We start from the raw sequence: 17,634 nt of genomic DNA on the forward strand, positions 1-17,634 counted from the left end.
TGGCGGGGAGGGGGGTGGTGGCTCCGGGAGCGGTAAGTGAGCTGCACCGCTAACAAGATCTCACACACACAGACACACACACGCACCCGCACACACGCGCGCGCACACACACGCGCGTACACACTGGGTCTCCAGGCAGCGGCCGTCGCCGCATCCCCGGCAGCAGCTCCAGGCAAAGTGACAGGTAGGAAAAGGCATTTCGGGTCCCGCCCGAGGATGCTCCCGCCCGCCCTGGCCTGCAGGGCTTGTTTGCTTTCCGCGGGTGCGTCCCGGACGCGCGCGCGCGCACCCGGATGCCCAGCGGGGACCCCGTGCAGGTGCCGGTTGCGAGGCGCCCTGTGCGCGCGGGAGGCAGGAGACCCAGACGCCATCCCCCTTCCCCTGTAGTCATCGCCTGCTGGGTTTCCTCAGACTCTCTCCAGACCTTCACCCTCTTCTGGGCTAGAAATAGCTCGGCTCGACGTGCGTATGATTATTTTGGTTGGAAATAGTTGGCACCGTGCAACGCATGTAAATGTGTATGCATGTGGATCTTCTCGCCTCTTCTGGGGAAATCATAGAAATGATTGACCGTTTCCACTTACAACACTGACAGGCTTAGCACTCATTGGGGCCAGGGTTCGGGCCTCCTAAAAGCCTATTAGTGAAGGAAATCCTTATCATCAGAATTTTAAAGTTGCTTTTGCTTTAACCAGTTAGACTCTGTATAGTACAATACTTCTGAGTGTAGACTTCGTATTCATGGTACTGAATCGAAGTATGGAAATATGGAATTCTCTAATTTCCAAGTGTGTTTAAGTGCAACTTTATCTAGAATCATAAAACTAGCATTTTCCTAGAGAGAAACACAACTGCCCCACTATAGTTTCCATAAATATGGATATGTCTGAAAGATGACCCTCCTCTTCTAACTTTTTTTCCTCCTAACTTCTGTAGTGATTCTAGCTATTGTTCTAAAACATGTATTTGAAATTTAATTTTGGCTAGAATATTCAGGAAAGGTCTTTTTTTTTTTTTTTTTACCATATATGTGATATGTAGTGGTCTATAATATTTAAGTTATATATATGTGGAGATAGCTGCTTAATAATTCTTTTTGTCTGACAATAGTGACATTCAAACACAGGCAGCTATATATCATTTAAAAATGATATTGAATTTCCCCTTTAAAGAGAAATCAGATTTATCATGTAAACATGACCAGGAAAAGCAACTGGTGACTTTACCTGGGGAGGCTCCAAGGAGGTTAACAAAGTATCTGAACAATTGTGCTCTTCAGAATAGAAACATTGTGTGTGTGTAGGTGTGTGTGTGGGGGGGTGGGGTAAAATTTTAACTTTATTCTTTTATTGTTTTCAAGACTGCCATTTTCAGAAATGTGTGGTTGAACGGAGACCCTCATATTTTATACTCTTCAAATTTGGGTGGCCTCAGTTATAGAATCATACAGAAGATCAAAAGTCTAGCTCAGCAGGGGCACGAAGTGTAATCCCTCACTATCTGTGTTATGTAATCCAGAATGCTGTTTTTCGTAGGACAGTCTTGCATGATTCTCAGCTGATGTATTGATCTATTATATCATCTTCCTTTTGAACTGTAGTAGTTTAATAAATGATTGCCATCTTTGGAGATCACCTGTTTTCATAAAAAATCACTTTTTGAAATGGCAAAACATTTTTATTGGCACTTTTATGAATATGAGACTTGCTGCCAGACGAGTAACCTTTTGAATGTGACATATTGTAACATAGCTAAAGGTACCACGTATTAGCTTATGGACTACACTTCCTTCCAACTATATTATTACTCAATAATCAGAACTTAGTTTTGATGATATTACTACCCAGCTCTGAATTAATCGCTGTTGAAAATGCTGTTCCACAAGTAACTGTCAAAACAGAATTTCTGACTCCATTTGATCACTGGGTGCACATTTAAATCTGTCGGAATAATTCTACCTTTATTTTGCAAATGCATACCCACGCAGAAAGCTTTGTTCTAAAATACTCTATTGGAAGTTTTATATTTGTATGCCTGAAAATGTGAGTGATGTTAAACTGCTTACACGTCCTGGAATCGTGAGGCGGTGTGTTTTTGCCTTATAAGATAAAGAAATACGGTAGTTGAAAAAGTGTTACAGGTTATCAAAAACCTTTTGCATAAAAAGATTTTAAAAATCTGTATCACCTCTGAAATATTTCAACCACAGCAAAGTCCATTCAGTGCCCGTAGCACAGCTAGTTTGCCTTTCCCAAGATTATACACAACTGACTTTAGATTAATGTATACTGCTGACTTTGGCAACATGGGACAGTTACATTTGGCAATTTCAATGAACATGGTATTTTCCTAAGATATCACTAACTTGATTTTGGGGTTTGATTTATTAAGAATTGAAATGCTTGCCTGATATTCATCTTTACCCCACCCTCTAAGTAAAATTGAGGTGAAAATGAGCTTCAGGGCTGCTGTGCTGTTTTCCTTGCGATCACATTAGCATGCTAATTTGTGAAAGGATGTAACAATATAAATGAAATTAGCTTCTGAGTTTAGTGTCTGAATTTTCATCCCCAGTTTTTTAGATGCAGCTGGCAAACTCAAATAATAGAATTAATGAAAACATTTTGCAGATTATTAAAAAAATTTAGTAATTAGCTGAGTTTGATTTTTTATTTTGAAATGTTGAGAGTAAATTTTATGTTTTCGGATTAGAGCACTTAGGTAATGTAAGAAAGATTTTGGATTTCTCATGTTCTGCACACTTAATAGTGAACTCAACGATTCTTGGGGAAGTATAAATTTTCTTTGAAACTTAAAATTATTTAGCAGACTGTGACTAAATTATTGTTTGTGATCTCTTATGAAGTAAGGGTGAAACAGCATGTTGATTAGCACCAATGGCCCAGGTCTTTTAATAAACTGTCTTCCACAGTGAGTCCCTGTAAAATCAAGAACTTCTGTATTTGATGTGCAAAATTAGGTCAAGGACTAATGGGGACGTTTTAATGATCACAGTTGGTATTTTATGTCCAGATTGAAGTTTTTAAAATAGTTGCTTTTCACCTCATAATATATGAATGTGTAGGCCATATTAGTGTCTGTCAAGGAGACTTATCTGCCTGTTGGGAAATAAATACAGCTTTTCATCGCTGGTGGGTGGCAGCAGTGACTTTCTGTGGTTTTGCTATTGGTTTTCAGATGTTAACTGTGTTTGCAAGGACACTGCTTAATTCTCAGTGCTGTCCATTGCACATTTTCCTATTTCCCTCTCATATTGGGGAAATGAATAACCTTGTGTAGCTCTTTCTTCTATTCCTTAGTATCTGTTTGTTTAATAGTTTTGCTTTTGATAAAGCCTCACCCTTTAAAGTAGAAATACTTTCTTAAATTGTAATATTCTTTATATTATATCATAATATCATTATGCCTTAGAATGATATAAAGGTTTTACATGTTCCTAGGCTGTGATTCTTTAGCTAACCAAATATAAAAATGAGTTTACTTCCTTGCCAGTGGAGGCAGACCTGGGTGATTATGCATTACCGAGTGGATGAGTGCGACGTTTGCATTGTCTTGGTTGGAATTAAGCTTGCTTTGAAAATATCACCCTGGAATAACTTTTATTTGTAAGGCCCACTTCACTTCATTGCAACAACCACTCCCAAACCCCCTTTTCTGGGTGGAAGGGTGGAAAGAATCTGGGTGGAAGCTCACGCCTTTGGATGCTTTTCTATGCTGAAGGCGTTAACCCAAGTTTCTCTAGGAGATGAAAGTAATAATGCTGTACCTTTCAAATCTCAGGTAGGAGATCCTTGTGTTCCAGGGAATGAATGACCAGCAGAGTCTTTATTTTCCCTGCATGAACTTTGTCTACTTTTCCTTTCCTTTATTAAATCAAAATAGTTGAAATGGACATAAACCAGAAGGTTTTTCTCTGAACACCTCTGACTCACTACTTATGAAACCTTCAATAAGAATGTCACACACCATGTGACCATAAGATAGTGTTATCTTCTCCCCTTTCCTGGGAGTCTCCTTCAAAGTTCAAAGGATCTGTTGGTGTGCCTAAGGCTGGGAAATTCCACCTCTAGCTATGGAAATACCCTTGGGCCAGGCAAATCATTGCTTTAAGATACATTACCCTTCTTGTCCTCCTGAACAATTAAAGCATGTCTTTGGCTTCCAGACATGAGTGAATTGAAGTAGCCATTTCCTTAGAAACAGGAAGAAAAAAGCAACTTGAAGTAATTAATTGTAAGCAGCTCATCCAGGGAGAAGAGACCACAGACCCCTGATTTTACATTTGACATCTCCCTTTCTTCTCCAGAAAAGGAGTTCTTCATTTTAGGGCTAAGGATGCCGTTTGGTGGGTCCACGAATGTAGGTGGCAAATGAATTACATCTTTATATTCACTGACTTCCAAGTGACAATTGGGGCAGGTGTTAGAGTTACTACTAGATCTTGGCATTTAGTGGGTTGAAGAGAAACATATGTATTGCTTCACACATCCCTTTAAAAAGTTATTTTGATAATTATATTTCAATGAGATTGATTTCCATTGTACTTTTAAGTATTTAATTTTATATATTTAAACATATTATGCTAGGCCAGGCATGCTGGCTCACCTCTCTAATCCTAGCACTTTGGAAGGCTGAGGTAGGTGGATTACTTGAGGCCAGGAGTTTGAGACCAGCCCGGGTAACACAGTAAGATCAATTTATATAAAAAATACCGATAAAAAATTAACTGACTGTGGTGCACATGTCTGTAAATCCTAACTACTTGGAAGGCTGAGGCAGGAGGATCACTTGAGCCCAAGAGTTCAAGGTTATAGTACGCTGTGATCGCATCAGTGCACTCCAGCCTAGGTGACAGAGTGAGACTCTATTAAAAAAAAATAATAAAATGAAAATATCATGTTGAGAAAGGTCTTTAAGATTTACCATATTGCAAAGGGCATTCATGACCCACACAAGGTGAAGATGATGTTTCCTCAAGAAATGCTTCCTCCCAGAGGCCCCTGGCTGGGTGGGTGTTTTCACTGTGGGTTTGCGTTGAGCAGTGGTTGCTGAGACCTTCAGGCATTGGAATCAGGCGCTGATTTCCTGACAAATGCCCTGTTTTAGCTTGAATGCTGACAGATGCCCTCTTTTAGCTGTGTGACCCTGGGCATCCACTCTGAACCTCAGTTGCCCTATCTGTAAAATGAGGAGAGTAACCCTATTGGGCAAAAGTGCTTGGTGCTGCACTGTGAATGATGCAGCATACTGTTACTGCTGCTACTACAGCTGCAAAGGATCCCAGGATCTTTGGGTATGCCCAGGGTTGGGAAATTCCACCTGTAGCTATGGAAACACCCTTGGGCCAGGAAAATCATTCCTTTAAGATACATTGCCTTTCTTACGCTCCTGAACAATTAAAGCATGTTTAACAAGTGCTAGTGCCCCTTCTCCTAATGGTACTACTAGTATTATAGCTCTCATCTTGTTCTCCTTCATAGGGGTAGATGGCATTGACCTTATGCATACAAACAGCCCAAGAAAATTCCTATAAAACTTACAAGGGACACTTACTCTGCCACTCTGCAAGTACAGAAAGTTTCCGTCATTCCACAGGACCACCATGAAGTACCAGATCTTCCTTTGGACTTGCCAAGCCCAGTGACTGCATTTGGACAGAGGGACCTAATATTAACTCAGTCCTAATAGCTTCAAAATTCTGTGACTTTGGTGTTTCGGAATATAATTCAGTGAACCAGATGCTGTCCCCAGGGTATCTGTCTCCCAGCTAGGCTTTTTTTTTTTTTTTCTTAAACAAAACAAAACAAAACAAAACAAAACAAAACATATAAGCCATTTAGGCCTGGAGGGAAAAAGACCTCCACTAGAAGAATTAGGGGTCTCTGGTGTTCAGGGGCAGTCATCATAGCTCTTGTTTTTCCATGGAGTTTCTCTGAGAGTACTCAACTTCTCTGCTTTACATAGTATTATAATAACAACAACAAAGTAAAACAACAGACATTTGTTGAGCACTTAAAATGTGCCACTTTATTTAATCCTTCTGACAGCCTTTTTGGGTGTGTCCTAATAGCATCTCCAGTTTATACTTGGGGAAACTGAGGTTAGGAGACGTTAAGTTAATCATCCCAGGATGTTAAAGTTAGAATTGAGACTGAAACTCAGGTAGGCTGACATCAGAACTCCCACTTCTAACCACCATACTGTGTATTACTTGTCATTAAGCTGGTGCATGCTGCAGAAAGACTTGTTACCATAACAAGTTTTGTGATAATTATTTTAAGTGACTAGGCTGAGATATGACAAAAGCTTCTGGCAATTCTGCTGTGAATATGGAATTGGAATAAGAAGTTGAGGATAAAGCTGTGCGTTCTTATCTAATTCTAGGTACTTCTGTTTGTGCAGTTGCATGCCAGAAATCTGAGATAGGGAGAGTACTAAATGCTACTTTGTGGTAGCCTAAATGGCCTTTAGTTTTCTGGAAGGCCGGTTTTTAACTGGTGAAGTTCCTCATGGTTTTAGTGAGGGTGTTGTATACTCTGATTCCTCCAAGGGCCAGGTAAGTGAAAGGCCCAAGTGTGGCTGACCAGGTGTCAGAGACCTTAGGGAGTGGTGAGGCTTGTGCCCATCCAGGAGCCCAATTGTGCCCCTTCCCATGGGGCAGCTACCACTTGGTTCTGACAAGTTTCTGCCAGGTGGGCCTAGGCCTCAGGATTACATGCCTCTACATTTTCAAGAGAAGCATGAAATCCAGATTTATTTGGAGTCTTCTCATTTTAAAATATTTGGAAATAATTAACATGAAAAACAAACCTGTCAGCCCATGGTGTGGCCAAAGAAAGCACATTTGTGGTTGGACCCAGGAGCTCCCATGTTGAGCCTTTTGTTAACGGTAAGTGCTTGGAAACACCGTGTACTAGAAAATGTCAGTAGTTTTTGTTTTGCCCTTTAATTTTTTTGGCTGTAAAATTTCTTATAAAGGTTGTTATGGTCATTTATTTCCAGTGTACATAGATTTCAGATTCTGAATTTCTGCTTGTTTGTTCTTTCCCTGTACCCCACTTTTCCAAGCTGTTGGCAAATTGCAAAGTTGGGGGGGAAGGACATGTTTTTTTCTCCTGTTTCATGATGCTCCTTTAAAATAAGAACACCTGGCTGGGTGCGATGGCTCACGCCCAAAGTAATCCCATCACTTTGGGAGGCTGAGGAGGGTGGATCACTTGAAGTCAGGAGTTTGAGACTAGCCTGGCCAACATGGCAAAACCCCGTCTCTACTAAAAATACAAAAATTAGGCGGATGTGGTGGCAGGCGCCTGTAATCCTGCCTACTCGGGAGGCTGAGGCAGGAGAATTGCTCGAACCTCGGAGGCAGAGGCTGCAGTGAGCCGAGATCACACAGTTGCACTTCAGCCTGGGTGACAGAGTGAGACTCTGTCTCAATAAATAAATAAATAAATAAATAAATAAATAAGAACACCCAAGTGTAGAGAAATAGGATGACTTCATTTATGGAGACACAGAGGTTCTCTTGCCTGCCTCACTGATGTGAGCTCTAAACCAGTCACAAGATGTCCCCCCTGCTATTTGGTAGTAGCTATACTTGTCCTGGAATATGGAATACAGATCTGTTTCTGCAGGCTAGTGTTTCAAGGTGCAGTCCGCTTAACAGCCCTCATTTTCCTTGGTGCTTTTAAATGAGAGACCACACCGGATCAAATGAAAAAGCAGTTCCTTCAGGATGTGTTTCTCTCATATCTGCCAAGACGCTTTTAATGGACAAATCATCAAAGCCCTCTCTGGGATTTCTTATAATTTTTTTGTTTTCATTGGTTTTTTAAAATGATGTAAGTAATACATTAGTATGTTCCAATTGAAGTGATGATGCAGAAATATGGAAGCAAAATGCAAAGTACCCTTTTCCACGTACACCCATTCCCTGATATAGTCATTGGCAATAGTTTAGATAGCCTCTTTCCCTCCTTTTTTCTGTACATTTACATATATAAGTATATATACATGTCATTTTCTTATTACATAAACTGGATCATATTGTATACATTTTTTTCTGTGACTGACTTGCTTTTGTCCACTTAACTGTATATCATGGAGAGCTTTCCATGTCAATATGTTAGTTATCTTGTTCTTTCTAACATTGCATAAAATTTGGTAGTATGGATGTACTGTACTTTATTTAACCATTCTTCTGTTGACACTATTGCACACTGAAAGATTCAAGATCTTTGTTCATAGGTCTTTGTGCACATGTGTGAGAAAATTTTTTTGTAGCTAAGTTTCTAGAAATGGAACTATTTGGTCAAAAGCCTATGCACACTTCAAATTTTGATAGAGCACTGATGAATTGCCTTTAAAAAAGGTCTCCATGAAATTTGTGGAACCTCTGATGATGCAGCTGAACATAGCCTCTAATTGCATCATGTCCCATATTGTTACCTTGCTTTACTAATTCAGTTAGATTTCACTTGTATATGGCATAACAGGAAGTGATTTTAGAAATAGACTATGTCCTTAAAATCCCTTGAAAATGCAATTCTTAATCAAAACAAATTGATCAGTTAAGGGGCTAATGTAAAAACTCTTTAAGAAAGACATATCTTGTAAATCAGAGTTGAAAATCTGTTTTCTGATCAATCTGGTGAGCTGTGGAACTCTAGACCCTTCCCAGCAGGAAAATGTCCATAAGCACCCTTTAATCTGCGGTTAGAGAAGTGAGGTGGTCCACAGCCAACACAGACAGATCAGATGTTAATACTGGCCTGGGAAAATTAATTTCATTGCTAAAAAATCCTATCCAGGTGTGTTTGTAGCTTTAGATTTTCAAATACTCATTATTTAAGAATCTCTTTTACTTTTTACTTAAAAAAGAATGAGAAGATTAGGAGATAATGCTATTTAATAGTTTTATTTAATGGATACCTGAATTTAATGTCCATGACTCTTTTTTTTTATATTTTATTTTATTTTATTTTCTCACACATGTGCACAAAGGGTCTTGCTCCATCACTCAGGCTAGAGTGTAGTGGTGCCATCATGGCTCACTGCAGCCTCAACTTCCTGGGCTCAAGTGATTTTCCTGCCTCAGCCTCTCAAGTAGCTGGGACCACAGGTGCACACTACTACACCTGGCTATTTTTTTCTGTTTTTGTAGAGACAGGGTCTCGCTATGTTGTCCAGGCTGGTGTTGAACTCCTAGGCTCAAGCAGTCCTCCCACCTCAGCCTTCCAAAGTGTTGGGATTATAGGTGTGAGCCACTGTGCCTGGCCTGGCCATGTTTTTTAGAAATGATATGTAGATAATGGACTATATAAATTAGAAACCACACCTTTTCTTTTCTTTTCCTTTCCCTTCCCTTTCTTTCTTTCTTTTTTTTTTTTTTTGAGATGGAGCTCACTCTGTTGCCCAGGCTGGAGTGCAGTGGTGCGATCTCAGCTCACTGCAACCTCTGCTTCCCTGGTTCAAGTGATTCTTCTGCCTCAGCCTCCCAAGTAGCTGGGATTACAGGTGTGCACCACCAAGCCCAGCTAACTTTTGTATTTGTAGTAAAGATGGGGTTTCACCATGTTGGTTGGCCATGCTGGTCTCGAACTCCTGAGCTTAACTGATCCGCCCACCTCAGCCTCCTGAAGTGCTGGGATTATAGGTGTGAGCCACCATGCCTGGCCGCTACATCATGTTCTCTTTTAAAGAGATATTGGGAGAAATATTACAGGAAATCTAGGTCACTGATTGATTCCTGTTTTCAGAAGGGACTACTTTGATAACTGTAATTGTTATCAATAATATGAAGTGAATTATTTGTGAATTTTACAACATTCTTTGAAAGACTGAGACTCAGTCGGGGTTAGTGAGTCTTGATTAGATAAATGACAGGAAAGTTAAATACTGTTTCTGTTTCCCAAAGATGGATTTAGTCCTTTCATCTGTTTCTCCAGATATTCATTTTTTAAGAAAAATTCTGGTTCGGTTGGCAGTGACATTCAGATTCTGATTGTATGCCTTCTGCATGTTTATTTTTACAACACACTGTGAATTGTAGAAATATGGTGGGACAGTCATATTTCCTTGGCATTGAAACCTTGCATATTCAAGAGAGTCTGTGCTAGGTTTTGCTCATGGAAATGTTATAGTGTTTCACAGTTTACAGACAATTTCCTTTGATAATGTCTGTGAAAGCACAGTGGAGGGCACCACCTGGTCACTCTTTCAACCTGTATCATTCAGGGCCCTGCTGGGGAGCAGATGGCATGTGTATGCCAAGTCCTTTGAGGAGGGCTTGTTAAAGGGACCCTTTGGAAGATGTGGGCAGGTGTAGGGAACACAATCAGGGTGAGTGCTAAAGAGAGACCCAGCAGTGACGGGGAGTTAGTCCTACTCTAAGGAAGGGGCAAGAAAGGCTGATAAGAGCTGTATCCCTTTCTAGAGGGACCCTGTCAGCCTGTAATATCCCTCCAGGGAGACAGAGGGGAATATATATACCTTCCTCACTCTCTGCCTGTCTCCTAAATGTTGGCTGGTGCCTTCCATTAGCCGAACTCAGACAGAAACCAGAGGGCAGGAGAGAGGAGGATGAGGGTGGAAAAAGTAGGTGAATGCTCTGAGAAGGATTGTTTCAGACCCCCACCCACTTGCCCTCTAGAACAGAGGTTTGCATGGTTGAGCAGTCAGTCCAGGGTAGAAAGCTTATGGTCTGGTTTTGTGGACAAAGAAAATAAAACTGCATCTACATTGATTAAATTGAAATTGAAATTGGGAATCTTCTACAATACCACATGGCTGGTATCAGTAAAATTTGTGGTGGGCTTTAGAGTAACATTAAATAAGTTTTTTTTAGTTCCCTTTGGAATGGATTTTGCTTTATGCTTCTTGGGAAATGCATAGAATGGGAAATGTTGTGTGTTTATCTGATTAACCAAAAATGTGGGCTTATAGATAGGACAGACAGAAGGATTCATAAAGTCTCTTGACATGGAGTTGGATTCCTAAGATAGATATAATTCCTTTGCTTTTAATATTTTATACAAAATATTTTATTTAAAATGTCAGTACCTGGGAGAAGAGACTAGGAGGAAATTAAGGTTATTAACAGTAATTTTCCTTCAAAGAAGTCAATTTAATGGAATCATTAGCATCACTGAGTAGAAATGAACAAGCTGTATTTCCCCATTTGTTCAGCATGGCAGTAAGATTCTGAAATTTCAGGCTCATTTATTCTCTCGTTTTCTTGGCCCTGTTGTTTGAAAAGGTGAAGTCTGCTCTGGTTTGTGTACTTGTCCTGAATGAACAAGCAACGGAACTTAATTAGAATCATAAAATAATACTGCTATAATGAATATCAGAGTTCATTTCTTCTTACCTCCAAATTGCATGGAGTAAGAACCTGAGATACTGGTTATTAGCAACTACTACTTTGCAAGTTCTCAGAGCTGGTTACTCTGGAAAAGTCCTATCACCTCTCCATCCTGAAGGAATTGCACTAGATTAATTCATTTTTGCTTTTACCCTTATATATTCCTGAAGTCCTTGATTTCAAGGGTTTGGTTGTCCATTATACACTATTTTCATAGATTAGAGGCAGAGCTTCATGAGTACCTCTTTCATTACCTAGCCCTTAAAATGGTATCCTCTGGAGGTCTCTACATTGCTTTTGACTGTGTTCACTCTGTAAACTCTTTCTGTATAAGATAACTCATTCACTTCTACCGTTTTTATAACCCTCAATTTACTGAAGACTCCTCTATCACTGACCTCTTGTTGGAGCTCCAGATATATCCTGTTGTCTGCTGGAGATCTTGACATTGAAGTCTATGGGGACTTTCAAATCAAAGTGTACAAAACAGGAGTCCTCAACTTCACTCCAAAATTGTGTCTCCTTCCGGTTTCTAAATCTTCATGAAACAAGCTATCCATCTGTTGAGTCTACCCCATCAATATCCTTCATTTTTGTTCACTTTTCTCCATTCCTGTTGCCGCTAGCCTGAATTTATATCCGCGTGATTTCGTGTCTTGATTGTTCCAAGAATTTTTTCATTCAGTCTCTCTATACTGTCTCTTTCTCATCTGTGCCTTCATTCGTGTCTTCTGTTGGCTATTCAGTGAACATCAGGTACTTTAACAGTGAGATCTTGCTCTCAGAAGTTTACGGTTTACTGGAGGAGACAAATAGGCACTACTTTATAAGTTTACATCTTTGCCCATTGACTCCATTCTCCACACCAGCAAAAGTAATTTGCACAAAACAAATCTTATTATAGCATTACCTCTAAGATACTTCAACAGCTCCCTGTTGCTATCAGGATTAATTTGTCTTCCTAATTTGCCAAATGTAAACCATCCACAGCCTGACCTCTGTGATGAAGTTTTAACTCCTTTATATGCATCACTTATACTAGGCTGTGTTGAAATCCAAGAACATAAAGCTTGCTGCACTGTGGACACTGTGGCTTTGCACTATGACTTTGCACTCAATCCCCTTCTTCAACTGACTGACTCCTATAGGCCTTTAGAGACTCTGTGCAGTTGCCATCTTCCTATAAAGCCTTCCTTGATTTCCACTCCAGTCCAGGTTGGGTGCCCTACTTTAGTCCTCCTGTTGAGTAGTTTGCAAATTTTAGCCACAGCATGACTCTCTTAGGAAATGGAACAATCTGGTGCATATTAGTGACTAAGTTGATGTCTCTTAAATGAATAAATAACTAAATGCCATTACTGCAAAGTCTGCAGATTGGGTAAATTAGGAAAACAATCTGATGATTAAGCAAAAAAAAAAAAAAAAAAAAAGCCAAAGTTTAGTAAACTGAAGACATCTGCCGACCTATTAAAGAAAAAAGTATTTCATGATTATTTACACTGGTCATTGAAAACTAGCAGAATAATCAGTTTGGAAATATGATAAATAATTTGAAAATTCTATATCCATTATTTCTGGTAACAGAAATCCTAATATTGTAATTAGTATACTAGATCCAGAGGAGACATTTCCCTGAAGATAGGTTATCATTTTTTTCCTGATAGGCACATACTCACTCATATTGTTTTTCCTATTTTATGAGTTTGATTTCAATCATGTTATTCTCGTTTTTCCTACAGTGTGTAGGAATTAGAAAATAAATTTCTTATTTCAAACATGGTTGGAAATTTAGGAAGAAAATAATTTATTTAATCAGATTATTTTATTAAGTGGGACTCTTAGTAATTTAAAATGCTTTGTATTTATTTTCTTGTAGCATTTTATTTTCAAAATGACCTGCAAATACATCAATGCCAAACAGAGAAAGCAAGAAAGTTATTAATTAATTGAAGGGAAATATTCTGCTGAATATTGGTTTTGAAAGAACATCTTTTATAGTTCCAAAACCAGAAGGTAGCATTTTATTCATAGTGGTTTGAATCTTGTGAAAAGAGTGTCTTTGACAGTCTTCACCAGGCCCCTTTCGCCAAGCGTTAATAGGACTTAAGAAATGTCTTCTTCACAATTGGCTTCTTTTTGTTTTCACAGATTTCTTTTAGCTTTGTGTTGAAGTGTGCTAAGTATGTTAATTATTAGATATATCATCATTCAGATTTCAATGCAGACAACATTTAGGAGGATTATAGTTTAGTTATTGCAACTGTTCAGAAAACACTTCATGATAGCACTTGGAAATACAGATAGAGAATATTTCCTTTTATTTAGAGACTTTTTGGACCTGTGAGGCCCTCTGAGAATCTTAAGCTTGGCCCCATTCTGTCCATTTTTCATTCTCTTTGAAAGAGTTTCAAAGTAACTGGTTAAAGTTTCTCCCCATCTGTCATAAGTAGCATAGAGGGATTTCTTGTGCAGCTACCAAAGGGAAATGAGGAAATTTAAAAGTGCAGATGATTTGGGTATTAATACATATCCTGGCAGTGACTCTGCTAGAATCAGGCTCTCCCAAACCATTTTGTTGTGTGCTAATTTTTATTTTCTCAGCTACAGTATTATAAATATGGCAGACCCACAGGTTTTCCATAAAGATTGATGATCAGGAGGAATCCACTCGTTAATTAAGAGCAGCAGATGCCTTCTGAAAACATTCTGGAAATGTTCTACATTATATTGAACCAAAGTGCTTCCAGCTTTGTTAGAAAGATTAAGGCAATAATTACATGGAAGGTGTGCCTCATTTGTCAACAGGTTTTTGGTCTAGAATATCGCAAGAGCAATTCCTATCCGTTTCCTTCTAGAGGTGACAGCAGCCTTCTTATCGCAGAAGGGTTATGGTGTAGGGAACGTAAGTGCTTACCAATAACTGCTTCTTTTCCTCACACAGGATATGAGACATAGGGTATGAGACCCTCAGAGAGGAAGTCTCTTTCTCTACAAACACACACACACACACTCACTCATACACACACACACACGCACTGCAGGTGCTTGAGCCACACTGTGGAATGGGATACATAAGAAATGGAGCCAGTTCTTTGACATTTTTGAGTCTTTACTGGATGGCTTTGCAGTATTTTAAAATGTTGAAACTTACCAGGATTCTTTAAGACCGGGCCCCTAACCCAGCATTTATTAGGCTTAAACAGTGTGCCCTGGGCCTTCAGAATACAATCCCATTTCATTGTCTCAGCAATTCTGCAGATTAGGTATAATTACCACCATTTGATACTAAGAAAACAGAGTGATTACAGCACTTACTCAGGGTCACATGGTTGATGAGATGTATAGACAAGTTTCAAAATAAGGTTGACCTGACCTGAATCTGTGACCGTACAGGCACAGAGGAAAGGCCATATGAGGACACGGGACAGGGGAGAAGGTAGCAGTCGTCAAGCCAAAGAGAGAGGTCTCAGGAGAAACCATGCTTGCTGGTACTGGCACCTTGATCTTGAACTTCTAGAACTGTGACAAAATAAATTTCTGTTGTTTAAGCTAGCCAGTCTATGGTATTTTGTTATGGCAGTCCTAGAAACCTAATACAGTGGAGGGTTTCTTTTACAGGCAGATGAAAGCAGACTTTGGGATATAAAAGCAAAGTATTATGGGCCAATATATCAGAATAATAATTTTGGCATTTGAACGCATGTTCCTAATTTCAAAAGGTGATTTTTGTCTTGAGTTGCTTTAGTTTATAGGATATTTGCTTTCACTGAGCTTTCATAAGAGTTAATTTGTTTACAGGCAGAGATGAGATAAATCATGTCTTTCTTTAGCCTGTTTCTTTATCTATTTCTTTTTTTCTATGTGAATTTCACATACTTCTTTAAGGACTCTTATAATTAAAACATGTCATGTTAAATGAGCTCAAATCTTTTTCCATAATTAGGAACTTGAATCATTGCCTAATTTATAATTTGATAAGTAATGTGTATTTGTTGAATTTTTCTGCTATCAATGTAAGTCCTGGAGGAATTTTCTAAAACAAAATAAAAATGGTTTTGGCTTTGTTTTCCTAACATATTAACAGTAGTCTAGGAAATATTTTAATTTCTCTTTAGTTAGTTGGTGCTTTCTCTTTGTAATTTTTTTTGTGTGGAGGATAAATTATCATAAGACTTTCATTAAGTACATTGTAGTGTTTTGCTTAATTTGGTGCCTGTCAGGAAAAAACCCGACAGCACAATGGAGGTGTTATGAATGAGTTAATTTATTTATTAATTTCCATCTAAATTTTTCACTAATGGAGAAATAAAATATTTGTAGGATTGAGGTTATAAAACAGCGAACATAACTGCTGAATGATTTATATTCGGGACATTCTTTAATATAAAGATTGGCTATAAAGACATCTTGACTATAAAGCATGACATTGATTTGCTTTACGTAAAAAAAGAATATATTAAATTTTCTTCTTCACAATAGTATTACTTGAGTGAACTTTTTAAACAGTATAGTGCTATTTTATTAGTTAAGTAATGCATACATCTGATTAAGTGTGATATATTGTGTTTAAAATATTATTCAGAACCTAGCATAGCTACAGCATAGAATGGGGTCACATAATAAAAGTTCTTCTCCTTTATGTATGTGCGTGAACTTTCAGTGAGTCACATGAGCTGGTTTGGTCATTTGAGTTTATTTGAATACATTACTTATGAGCTATTTAGCTCTTTCAAGCAGCATTATTCATTCTCAAATTTTAAATCAGATTTGTACAGTAGCTAGCACATAGTAGACCTTTAAATGTGTCCTAAAACTAATATGTAAGACGAGGACATGGGCCACAAACTGTTATTTTACTTTCCTTCCTTATTTCATGGTTTTGTATATCTTATTTTGGATTTGTATGCATTCTGTTGTTTCTAAAATTAGTATCTAAGCAATGCATTTTTTAACATTAATTATCAAGTTTTGTCTTACTCTTAAATTTTGCCTTATATAAGGCAGCAAAAGTGGGTATTATCTGCCTTGCTGACACCTACTTTCCTGGGGTGAAATATATTGACCTTGACTGTAACCTTGACATTTAAGATAGTTGACTAGACTCTGAAAAGGGAAAGACCAGCGTGATTGTAAATCACGCCTATGTGTATAACATCCTCAATTACATAATAAAAATAATCCACAAAATTGCCAAGATACTTGAACATATTATACGGGGATTGGTCTTAGCAGCACAGATTTACCCCTGGGTATTAGTTCATTTTCTGAAGAATCCTTCACCAAACTGAAAGTTGAGTTTACAGTCCTGAGAATGTGACGCCTCTTTAGTTATTATAACCACAAAACAGTGGAATGGCTATTTCTTTCTTTGAGCAGAATGATATGTTAAAATTCTTTTTTTGAGGGATGATTTCAAATGTGTTAATTATGTGGCTCAATTTGGATTATAAGAGATGATAAATTAAATTATCACTGAATTTTTACCCTGCCTACCTCACTCACTTTGACCTTAAGATCTTATGAAGAGTGAGACAAAGCCATCATGATGAGAAAAAGTGATCATCTCAAACTCGTGTATGTAGATGAAAAAGGATATATGTTTCTGTGTGAGGATCCCATGTAGAAATACCTTTGTAAAGTTACTCGCAAGTACAGCATCGGTTTATTGGGAAGGAAATGAACATTTTTTGAAGTGTCTTGTGAAGGTCAGGAACTCCACTAGGGACTCTCCTTTGGGAGGAAGTTTAGCAAAATGGTTGTGAATGTGTATGATGTGCATTGTGGGGTCCTGGCTTTGCTACTGAGAAGCCGAGTGACCTTGGTCAAGTCATTGACCTCCTCCTCATCATCATCGTTTTTTATATCTATCCTGTGAGATAGATGGCAATATCCTCATTCTACAGATAAAGAGACTGAGGCCCATTTAAATAATTTGTTCAGGGCCATGTAACTAGCAAGTTGCAGCACCTCAGTCTGGAGTCAGACCCTGCTCAGGATTCTACCCTCTTCTACCCCTTCCCTGGTGGATTTTTTTGGAGAGCCCTTGCAGGTCCATTGGCATCATGCCATTGATGTACTTTGAGCACTGCAGTATCAGCTCCTCATATTCCAGTGGAAGATCACTGGAGTGTCTCTGTGTCCTTGTCCAGGCAACCCACTCAGATGGAGGCTTTTCAGGATCATTCAAACTTGACAACCTTCCATAGTATTCACATGGTCCACAGAAAAACTCTCATCTTAACACCATCAGA

General features: G+C 38.7%; 1 protein-coding gene across 2 annotated transcripts in view; it reads left to right on the plus strand.

The window, feature by feature from the left end:
* Positions 1 to 32: 32 nt before the first annotated feature.
* PLCB4 (phospholipase C, beta 4) overlaps positions 33 to 17,634 on the plus strand; it is a 411,010-nt gene continuing 393,408 nt past the window's right edge. For both annotated transcript variants that reach the window (XM_011948853.1, XM_011948852.1), the window contains exon 1: positions 33 to 184. The gene's annotated coding sequence lies outside the window, so the exon portion shown is untranslated. The remainder of the gene's footprint in view (positions 185 to 17,634) is intronic.

This window comes from Colobus angolensis, unplaced genomic scaffold (genome assembly GCF_000951035.1).
Source record: "Colobus angolensis palliatus isolate OR3802 unplaced genomic scaffold, Cang.pa_1.0 Scaffold285, whole genome shotgun sequence".
Classification (NCBI taxonomy): Eukaryota; Metazoa; Chordata; class Mammalia; order Primates; family Cercopithecidae; genus Colobus; species Colobus angolensis.